The sequence below is a fragment of the Ursus maritimus genome, unplaced genomic scaffold (genome assembly GCF_017311325.1).
Source record: "Ursus maritimus isolate PB19 unplaced genomic scaffold, ASM1731132v1 scaffold_6, whole genome shotgun sequence".
NCBI lineage: Eukaryota > Metazoa > Chordata > Mammalia > Carnivora > Ursidae > Ursus > Ursus maritimus.
Window position 1 is genome coordinate 64,875,594 of NW_024426774.1, and position 11,784 is coordinate 64,887,377.

Here is an 11,784-nt window from a genome sequence, read left to right on the forward strand (position 1 = left end):
GAGGTCCCAGAAGGAGGTCGGCGTCAGGAAGGCTAGGGACAGCTTCACTTAAGTGAAGGTGTTTGAATGGAAAGGAACGGGATGAGGCAGGAGCAGAGCACGAAGCCAAGGTTGGGGGGGGCGGTGAGGGAGACAGGCATGGAGAGAGAGCTCACCTCCAGCAGAGGTCTCCCCTTGGGAGCACGAGAACCAGGAGCAGGTAAGGAGAGGCTGGAGCCCAGAGAGAGCTGAGAGCAGACAACTAATGGGCTCATGAGGAGCTATGGCTCAGACGGAAGGGCTGTTGGAGGGAGGTGCTTCTGGTAAGACGGTCTGGGGCTGTGTTTGCGAGGGCAGATCATTTGCCTGTAGGCATGCTTAAGAGAGGAAGTTTAGAAACTTGAGAATAGAAAAGCAGAGGTCGAGGTGCTGGAACTGGCTTCATTTCATTCATTTTATTTTCTCTTTGTTGCAGGGTGATGAATTTTCTGAGGTTAAGCTGGGGTGGAAAGGAAAGGTCCAGTGTAGGAAGGGAGACATCCTAAATGCTGAGGCAGGGAAGAACCACTCTCCCCACCTCCCTGTGGGAGGAGCTCGCTGTGTCTCTGTGCCCAGTGGGTTGCATCAAACCTTGCATTTATATGACAGACGAGTATTCGGAGCTGTGCACTGATTTAGTTCTAATGGGCCGCTGGCCCCTCACTTACGACTCTTCTGAACTACTCCCAGGGTTGCTCTGAGAGCTACCCGTATTGGATACAACATTCTCTGCCTCAGGGCCTCTGAAGGGAGACCCAGAAGAAGGGTCTGCTCCGGGACAGTTTGCACTTGTTCCGTGGAAGAGGGGACAATGTCATTTTGTTTCTGAGACATCCTAGGAAAAAGACAGTGTGATTCTGTCTTGTCTTCTCAGCATCTGTTGCTGGATGGCTGAGATGCGGAGCCAGGACCTGCTTCTGTCTCTTTCCTTCCTGTTCCTTGAGGCTCATGGGCAGAGAATCAGAATCTTTCTGCGGAGAATGTGTAGACCCATTAGAACAGCCATCTCCTGATTTTATGGTGTCTTTTCACTTCTTGACTCCCCCTTTGCAGTCACTTTTTTTCCTGGAACCTCTAGGTCTATGCACTTTGACTGCTGACATTGATCTCTCCAGGGTTCTAGCCTCAGCCATTTCCTCCCTAGGTCAGCCCACATCTTTCCCCACCACCCACATGTCCCTGATTCCACAGCTATTTCTGTAGTCCAGACTGCTTTCCCAAAGCATTGCAGAGTAGGCCTGGGGGTCAAGAAAGCTGGTCCCAAAGTACCATAGGGATTAGCCACCTTTTTCTCATTGAGGGACAGAGATTGCAAGCCAAAAATAAATGGCCACGATTATTGGTAGGTGGGTGGTGGGGTTGGCAGTTGAGAAAATAGACATGAATCAGTGTGAATCCATTTCCAGCACTGGAAAGATGGCAACTAATTTCTGCCCTGCTGTTTGCAAAGGAGGCACATTGATTGGGCTCAGGTGGAACATATCTGAAAGTTCCCATCAATATGTCCCCTGATAGAAAGTAGGTCAGTGGGCCATCTTGCTGATTCTGCCTCCTTCTGAAGAAGGGCCGCTGTGACACTGGCCAACCAATCAACAAGATGTTAGCTCTCGAAATTCTTCAATAAGCACTTAATCTGCGTTCCCATAGCATTTTCCAAAGTAAACATTGTTTATGACATATAACATACATGCACATAGATATGAACACACACATATGTATGTATGTTGGATATATTAGCATGATGAATTTTTACCAAATAGACATACCCATGTTATCATCATTCAGGTTAAAAAAAAAACCAAACCCAAAAAACAAAAAACATCATTGCTACCACCCCATAAACTTCCCTTTTGCTCTCTCTCAGTCATTACCCTTTCCCAAAAGGTAACCTATTCTGTTTTTATATAAGATTTATATCAGTGGATTTATACAGCAAGTATCCTTTAGTGCCTGGATTCTTTCTTTCAACATTATGTTTTTAAGATTTATACATGTTTTGAATAGCTATAGTTAGTTCATTTTAATTCTGAATATTTCACAATTTGTATATCCTATTTGCTGTTGATGGACATTTGTACTGTTCTTAGCTTCTGGCTATTTCAAATAATGTGCTGTGAACAATCTTGCAAGAGTCTGGTGTTCATAAGCACTCATTTCTCTTAGTGATATAACTTGAAGTGGAAATGTTGTGTCAGAGGATATGGATATCTTCAGATTTAGTACATAATGATAAATTGGTTTCCAAAATAGTTGCACCAATTTACATCCATACTAGCAATGTTGAAGTTTCCATTATTCTGTATCTCCACCAACACTTGATATTGTCTGTTTTGAAAAACAAAACAAAACAAAACAAAAAAAAAACAAAAACCAAACCAATCTGGTTGTGTAATAACATTCCATTGTGATTTTAAAGTGGATTTGCCTAATTACTAATGATGTTGAATAGTATTTCATAAGTTTATTTGTTATATGGATGTCCTCTTTTGCCCATTCTTTAAAACTGATTGTTGGTTTTACTTTTTGATTTATAGTGGTTCTTTACATATTTGAAATATATGTCATTTGTTGAATATATATATTGCGAATATCTTCTACTTTTTACTATCCTAAAATTGTCTTTTGATAAACTCTGTGGTTAGTGATTTTTGTGTTCCGTTTATGAAAGTTTGTCAAGGTATTTTCTTAGGTTATCTAAGTGCTTTATTGTTTTACATTCCACATTTGGAGCTGATCTATCTAGAATGGATGTGTGTGTGTGTGTGTGTGTGTGTGTGTGTATGTGTATATATACTATGTGGCAGGATTGAGATTCATTTTTAATGAGATATGGGATATGGATATCTCATTTACTCAAAAACCTTTTAATGTAAAGATCATAATTTTCTTACCACATTGCTGTTGGGGAGAAAGAATTTCCTCTACCATTCAGAGTCTTTCTAGCTGGACTCAGAATCAAATTGGTAAGAAACAGATGAACGGGAGAAAATAAAATTTAATAGTGTACATATGGGGTGGGTGCCCTGCTGGCTCAGTTGGAAGAGTGTGAGACTCTTGATCTTGGGGTTGTGAGTTTAAGCCCCACGTTGGGTGTAGAGATTACTTGAAATAAATAAAATAAAATAGTGTACATACGGGAATTCACACAGACATGGAAATTCCAAAGCCAGTGAGGCAACATGATACTTATATGAGCTATGGAGAGGGGTAGGGGTCTGAGGATACAAAGGGGAGAAAGACCATTAGCAGGAAGGTCAAAGGACATGTTTGGAAAACAAAGATTGCCCTATGATGCAGATAAGTTTCTTAGGTAAAGAAACTCTCTATTAATAGCTCTCTTCCTGGTATAAAGAGGCAGTTGAGGGGGAAGTAAAGAGCTTTTCCTGAATCTGCTGGGTTTTGATTGCTTTTAACTCAAAATAATGTTCATGCCAAAGTGGCCTGTCTTGGAGAGGCCTGCACTTGGTCCCCACACTGCCAATGTTGTTAAGATTGCTGTGGCTATTGTAGGCCCCTTGAATTTTCACATCAATTTTAGAGTCACCTTGTTATTTTCCAATAAAAAAATTTCAGCAAGGACTTTTGATTGGGATTGCATGTATCTATAACAATATAGAGGAAAATTGTTGCCGTTGCAATGTTGAGTCTTCCCTTGCTTAATTAGGAAATTTCTATATCTAAGTCTTCTTTGTTTTCTCTCAGTAATGTTTTGTTGTTTTCTGTATCGAGTTTTGAACATCTTTCACTAACTTTATTTCTTGGTATTCATTTTTTTGAATAAAAATCTTATTTTAAAATAATATGTTAACAAGTTTTACTTTTGGGATGCCTGGGTGGCTCAGTCAGTTAAGCTTCTGCCTTCAGCTCAGGTTGTCATCCCAGGGTTCTGGGATCGAGTCCCATATTGGACTCCCTGCTCAGTGGGGAGCCTGCTTCTCCCTCTGCCTGCCACTGTCCCTGCTTGTGTTCTCTCTCTTTGACAAATAAATAAATAAAATCTTAAAAAAAAAAGTTTTACTTTTAACTTCTTTTTGGCTACTATGTAAATATACAATCTAATCTTTTTTTAGACCTGTATCAGTGACTTTGCTAAATTCACTTATTAATTCTAATAGATCATAGATATTCTTTTAGATTTCTATATAATTATGTCATCCGTGAATATGGACAATTTTATTTTTCCTTTCCATTTCTTATACCATTTATTTCTTTTTCTTGTTTTGTTTCACTGGCATTCTTGTTACATTCCAGATCTGATGGATCAAACTTTCACTATTTCATCGAGTGTAGTATTTGTTGTACGTTTTAAAAATATACCATTCATTAAATTAAGGAAGTTCCTTTCTCTTCCTAATTTTACTGAACTTTAAAAATTATGAATCCATGTTCAATTTCATCAAATGTTTTTTCTGCATCTGTTGAGGTAAAAATGTGAGTTTTTCCCCTTTATTCTATGATTGTGGTAGAATTCTTAGATTAATTAAATTAATTTTAAAATGTTAAATCAACTTTAAATTTTTGGAATCAACTTAGTTTGATTGTGATGAACTGTGCTTTTCATATATTACTTTATTGCATTTGCTTAGAATTTTTATATCTGTATTCAAAAAAGAGATCGGTGTATGTTTTCTTCTTTTAACATCCTTATTGAGTTTTGGTATCAAGATTATGCTGACCATGTAAAAGGAATTGGGAAGTGTTCCCTCTTTTTCTGTTCTTTAGAAGAGCTTGTGTAATGTTGCCATTATTTCTTCCTTAAGTATTTGGATGAGTTCATGGTGAAGGTCTCTGGACCTGGAATTTTCTTTGAGGGAAGGTTTTAAATTGTGGACTTTTTCATAGATTTTACTTCTCTGATGAAATCCTCTACATCTCAATCTATTTTCATGAACATATTCAACAATTATTTCAATATCTAAAATTCCAATATCTGGATTGTTGGTGGGTCTGCTTCTATTATTTTTTCACATGTTTTATGCTTATTTGCTCCTTCCTCTTGACATGCCTGCTAAGTTTCCATTTAACACCAGACTTTGTGTATCAAAATTTACACATAATCTGGACGATGAGTTATTCCTTGTTAGAAGAGGTCATCAAAACGATATGACTGCTGGTTGACCTGCATCTTGGACCTGGGCAGTTGGAAGCCCTCATACCCTCCTCTGTCCTTGGATTGTATGTTTTACCCACCATTCCCATAGCTGGAGCTATTTCAACGCTGCAACCTTAAGAGAACAGTATGTTGTTGAGACCATCTGGACAGTATATGTGACTGAACTCTGGTAAGGCCTCTATATAAACTTTTAAGATTCTAGAGGGCAGGTGTGGAGATCTACTTGTCTTACAGACACCTGAGACAAACCTTGTACGTAAGTTCCCTGGCTTATCAAGCCTGCCACCTACCAATTTGGAGTGGTCTGCCTCTTTCTTCTGTCTCTTCTTACCTTTTGTGTATAGGGGTAAGTTTCGAATTTCTTCCAGGGAGCTCCAAGGTTGTAAACCAACATTCCTCCAGAGAAGATGTAATTTTCTTTCGGCCAGCAGTTTGACTCAGTAGGGGCAGATCACCTTGATTCAGTTAGTGGTGAACGTGGTTTAAGGATGGATTTCAGTTGGTTTATTTTTCTCATCTAGAGTATGGCCTTTCAGGGATTTCAGCTGAGAATCTGGGGTGTTTACGAGGGCCATTCTGCCTTGAGGGTCCCGAAACTCCCAATTTTGTCTGCTCTGAGTAATGCTTAGATGTTTAGTTTCTTAGCTCCAGTTTTCCGCTTTGCTTCTTAGCTTGTTGTCCTCTATACTGAGAACTTGACAAATGCCTTTAGGAAGAAGCTGCACAGCTTATCGGGGGTCTTGATTTTTGTGGTTTTGTTTTCTCTGGCTGCTCAAACCCTTGTTGCAAGCTTTAGGTTACTGTCTTCTGCTTCAGGATCCATTGACACTAAACGTTGTAAAATGCCAGGAGGAAAAAAGCATGTCAGGAGAATGTCAGGATGTTTACCATCTCCCAGGGATCTCATTTTGATATAAGTAACTTTGACACAGCTGAAGTAATATGACCTCCCTCTTCCAGTATTTTGTTATTCCTCTGAATTAACACATACCATTTTTTAAAAAACATTATCTATGTATTCTTAGACTATGAACTTCTGGAAGGTAGGTGACTGCTCATTTCATGTTTTAGAAAAACAGCTTTATTGAGATCAAATTTTTTCTCTATAAATGCACCTATTGTAAATGTACAGTTGAAAAGTCAGTGATTTTTGTTGAATTTACAGACTTAGTAACCATCACCACAGTCAAGTTTTAGAACATTTCTATGACCCCAAGAAGTTCCCTCATGCCATAGCCGTAGGCAACCATTGATCTACTTTCTGTCTCTATGACTTTACCTTTTCTAGGGGAGGTCCAATATATTGACTTATTTTCTTTGTGAATCGTGCTTTTGGTATTATATCTAAGACTCTTTGCCTAATTTAATGTCATAAACATTCTCTTCTATATTTTCTTCTAAGAGTTTTACATGCTTAGTTCTTCTATTTAGGTCCATTATTCATTTTTAGTTAATTTTTATGTACTTATGATGTAAGGATATAAGTTTATTATTATTATTTTTTTGCATGTGCTTATCCCATGATCTCAGCTCCATCTGTTGAGAAGACTGTCCTTTCCACATTGGATTGTGTTGTCATTTTTGTCAAAACAGATGATTTTATTTCTTGAATCTTTAGTTCTATTCTTTTGATCTATACGTTTATCCTTCTGTCAACACTACAGTCTTGACTACTATGGCTTTTGAGTATGTTGTGAAATTGGATAGTGTAAAAGATTCAACTCTGTTCTTTTTTGAAATTGTTTTGGCTATTCTAGGTTCTTTACTTTTCCATATAAATTTTGGGATCAGCTTGTGAATTTCTACAAAAAAATCCTGCTGAGATTTTGGTAAAGATTGGATTGATTTATAGGTCAGTCTGACAATATTGAGTCTTCCATCCATGAACATGGGAAGTTTTTCCATTTCTTTAGGCCTCCTTTACTTTCTTTCAGCAATAATAGATTTTTGAGGAGGGCCTTAATCATAGTTTTCAGTATGTAAATTTTACACTTCTTTTGTTGAGGTAATTCCTAACTATTTTCTTCTTTTTTAATGCCATTGTAAATAGAATTGTTTTCTGAATTTCATTTTTAGATTCTTTGATGGCTACATATAGAAATGCAATTAATTTTTGTATATTGATTTTATATCTTGTGAATTTGTTATTCATTTTAGTAGAATTTTATGATTTCTTAGGACTTTCTACATGTATGATCATGTAATAGGCAAATAGACAGTTTTAGGTCTTTATTTTTAATCAGGATGCCTTTAATTTCTTTTAATTTGTCTTCTTACAATGACCAGTACATTGTTTAATAGAAGTGGAGTAGACAACCTTCCTTTGTACCAGTTTTGGGGGAAATAATTAAGCCTTTTATTTTGTATGCTGTTAAGTACAGGGTGTTTTGTGGATGCTCTTTGTCAGGTTCCATTCCCTGTTTGTTCAGAGGTTTTTGTTTTTTAAATTAAGAACGGTGTTAGATTTTGTCTATTGCTTTATCTGCATTTGTTGAGATGAACATGTTGATTTGTCATTTATTCTATTGGTAAGGTAAATTACACTAATTGATTTTCCTTATTAAACCTTATTCTTGGCATAAATCCTACTTGGTCATGGTGTATAATCTTTTTAATATGTCACTAGATTCAGTTTGCTAGTATTTTGTTAAGAATGTTTACATCTCTATTTATGAGGAATGTTGGTAGTATTACTTTCTTATAATGTCTTTGACTGGATTTGTTCTCAGGATGTTATTGTTCACATAGAATGAAGTGTCTTTATTTTCTGAAAGAATGTGTAAGGGATCAGTATTTTTTTCCTTTTATAGTATTTGGGAGAATGTACTAGTGAAGCCCTTAGGGCCTGGGTTCATCTTTGTGAGAGAATTTTTACTTGTTAGCTTATTTTCTTGTTACAAGACTATTCAGATTTTTTCTTTTGTATCGATTCAGTTTTGGTAATTTGTGTCTTTCTGGGAATTTATAGGATTCATCTAAGCTTTCTAATTTTGTGGGATAAGGTTATGTATTCATTTATTTGAGAGAAAGCATGAGAGAGAGAGAGAGCACAAGATGTAGGGGACAGAGGAAGAAGCAGACTCCCTGCTGAACGGGGATGACTCTGATGCGGGACTCCATCCCTGGACTCCAGGATCATGACCTGAGCCAAAGGTAGATGCTTAATGAACTGAACCACCCAGGTGTCCTATCATAAGGTTATTTATAATATTTTCTTTTTCGTGTTCTAATTTCTGTAAGGTCAGTAGCAATGCTCCTTCTTTTATTCCTGATTTTGGTAGTTTGTATCTTTTTTTTTTTTTTTTTTGTCTGTATATTAGTTTCCTATGGCTACTGTAACAAATTACCACAAACTGGATGGCTTAATAATATTTTATATTACTTATATGTTGAAATGACAATTTGTGTATGCAAAATATATATATATATATACATATATATATTTTAGAGTGGGGAGGGACAGAGAGAGAGAGAATTTTGGTCAGGCTCCGTGCCGAGCTCAGAGCCCAATATGTGGTTCAATCTCACAGCCCTGAGATTGTGACCTGGGCCAAAATTGAGGGTTGGACTCTTAACTGACTGAGCCACCCAGGCGCCCTGCAAAATATATTACTGAAGTTATTTTCATTTTTCAATGTGGCTTCTAGAAAACTTAACATGATCTATGTGGCTCACATTATATTTCCATTGGAGAGCATTACATTAGAGGGTCTGTTTCTTGAGAGTCTCAAAGGAGTATGTGACCAGATATGGTTAAGAGCCACTGTAGGCGGTTTAAGTCTGACCTTGGATCAAGCCACATCATTAGATCTGTACATAATAGAACCAAATTTCTTGTCCAGTGGAATTACTTCACAAAGGGAAGCTGTTGCACATCATAATAATATTGGGAACTTGCCCATTTGTTCGTTCATTTAATAATTTTCAAGATACTATGGGCTCTGGGATACAGTAGTGAATAAAACAGAAGCATTCTGGTATCGTGGACTTACGTTCTAGTTGGTCATGGGCCCAGAGCTATAGAAAATAGAATGCATGTGTTTTATAGTATGTGGGAAAATGGTACATGCTATGCAGAAAAATGAACTGTACAGAGGGAGTGACAGTGCAGGGTCAGAGTGGAGCTCTGCCGTCTTAAGCAGGGGGGCTGGGGAGGCCTCACTATGCCTTTGGGGTAAGATTTGAGGCGGTAAGAGACTGAAGCATGCGACTGATGGGGGGAAGGGCATTCCGGAGAGCAGAAGAGTGACTACGAAGGTCTGATGCAGGGGAAGATCTGGCTTGGTTGTGTACCAGCAGGTAAGGACACTTCCTCTATGAAACTGCATGGGAACATTTGGTTTTCATACTGGTGCTTAGAACTTGCCTTCCTCTGAACACTTGGGATGTTTGATCCTTTCTGGTAGCACAAATGTATATGTTGCTCAGGGAAGTTACTTTTTGTCTTTCCTTTGGCTCTCAGGAAGTTTGGAAGAAACTTGATAGGGCCTTTATGAAGTGTACACAATGCATTTGCATTTTTGTCTTCATTTTGTTTTGTCTATCGACCTCGGTTCATGTTTTCCTTGATCTTCGTGCTTTGTCCTCTGATTTATATGTTACCATGTTTTTTTGGTGTGTGTATTTAAAGAAGCCACCTCAACTTGTTGGTAGAGGAGGCAGCGAACACTTAGGGAAGTAATAGAGACAGGAGCAAGGTCCACAATTTTTCACTGTTAAATGACCCATGCATGCGAAGCATTTAGCAAGTGCCTACTATGTGCTACTCGCTGTGGAATGAAGGAAGCTGCCACATATAAAAACAAACCTACTTTTAGATCATTGTAACTTAAAAAATGTGTCCAATTGTTGGCTGGCTCACCCATAAATTTGTGTCTTTATACTATGATATTATTGTGGCTGTCTTAAAGGCCATGATCTGATCCTGAATCACAGTGTGAAAATACTCTGTAATATCCCCTCTCCCCCGTTACGCTTTCCATGTTGCTACATGTCAAGATTGTAGGAGTTGCATCCAGCTTTAGAGTTTGGGGTTGGCCATCCCTTCAGATGATGATCAAATTAGCACAAGCCAAAATTCTCTTTCCAGAGCTATTTGGAAATCTTCCTTATAGATACCAGGGACTCCTTATCACATGCCAACACATGAAAACTTTTAGATTTGGTAGTTTTTCTTTGGTAAGTGGAGCAGATGGGTTGCTAAGGGCGGAGGCAACATTTGTGACCGTGGGTGGATATTTTCTATGTGGACATTCTGCATGTTTCCGAGATGAATTTGTGTCTCTTACTGTTGTCATCCGTGCATTCTTTCCTCCTCTTCAGTGGCTCGGGCATATTTTTTTGTGGACGAAAGGAGAAAAAATAATGATAGGTTTGGGTTCGTGGAATCTCTGAGGTCATTCGTACCCAGAGAGATAAGAAAGTTTATTAAGTGTGCACCTGCTGAGGTACTAAAGAGAGGCAGAAAGTGTTTGTCCTTCATCTTTATTCATGAAGCCCTTGAGGGTGACGGGAAAGGAGACTGGCGATTAGGAGACCGGGCGCCCTGGCAGACAGTCAGCCGGTGCAGACACACTGCGGCTGGCGAGTCCCGGCTGCCTCTGTTGATGTGCATTCAGGGCCGTGCCGAGCCGTCTACCTCGGTGTGCTCTGCGTTATTAATGCTTTCATAAGGGCACTCATTTGTATGCTGTGGGGGAGGCCAGGTTGGCACAGTCTCCTCTCCACTGAACCCGGCCGACTCACTGCTGTGACACAGGGGCTCCCAGAATGATGCAGAGCTGAGCAAGCACAGCTGGGAGACAGCAGATTGTCGGGAGCTGGGAAAAACATGCGTTTAGTCAATTTTAAATTAAGAGGCTTTGTTTACGTTTTCTCGGCTCCTCTTACAGACTTAGTCAAATTTTAGATTCCCTCCAAAATTAAACAAGTGTCAGGAACAGATGGTGGGTTTATTTTACTTCATTCAACCTGTTCAGGGAGTGTGAACTCAGGGACTGATCGGTGTGACACATCTTTTCATGTTAACTTGTCAAAAGAAGGCTTGATGCGGGGCTCCCGGAAGACAGCAGTCCATCTGCGTGTGGAGCGGTGGCCGGGGGTGAGATGAGTCTGTCCTGGGTTCTGTCCCGAGCTTCATCATCTCGTCCTGGGAAGCCGGGCTAGTGAGGAGGCCGCTAGAGAGGCCGGTAGGAAGACAGGTGCGGACTTGTGTTTCTGGTTCACATCCTATTAGGTTTTGTGCCGGGGAGGGGGGGGGGGGGGAGATTGGGTAAATCTGGATGGCAAGGCCAAGAGAAAATGCTTTGATGATGTCAATGATCTCTGCATGAATGATTCCAGCTTCTGTTTTCAAACCAGTTCTGTGTTGTCTCGCTGCCTGAACTTTTTGTGTGTCTTCTGCACCCGCCGTGATCTCACGGAAGGCAGAGGGGAGGAAAAGCTGCTTCACCGGCGTTTCAAACACATCGAAGACCTTGTTTTGCGGCTTCTCATTTGAGCTTGCGTTTGGCAAGGCTGACCTTGTGAGAAAACCTCAATAACGTAGACAAAATTTTTACTTGTGATTCCACAGAGTTCCTCTCTTTTTACAGATGTAAATCATTGTTTTTCAAATGCTTTGAAAAACAATCAGACATAATCACTTTGAAATA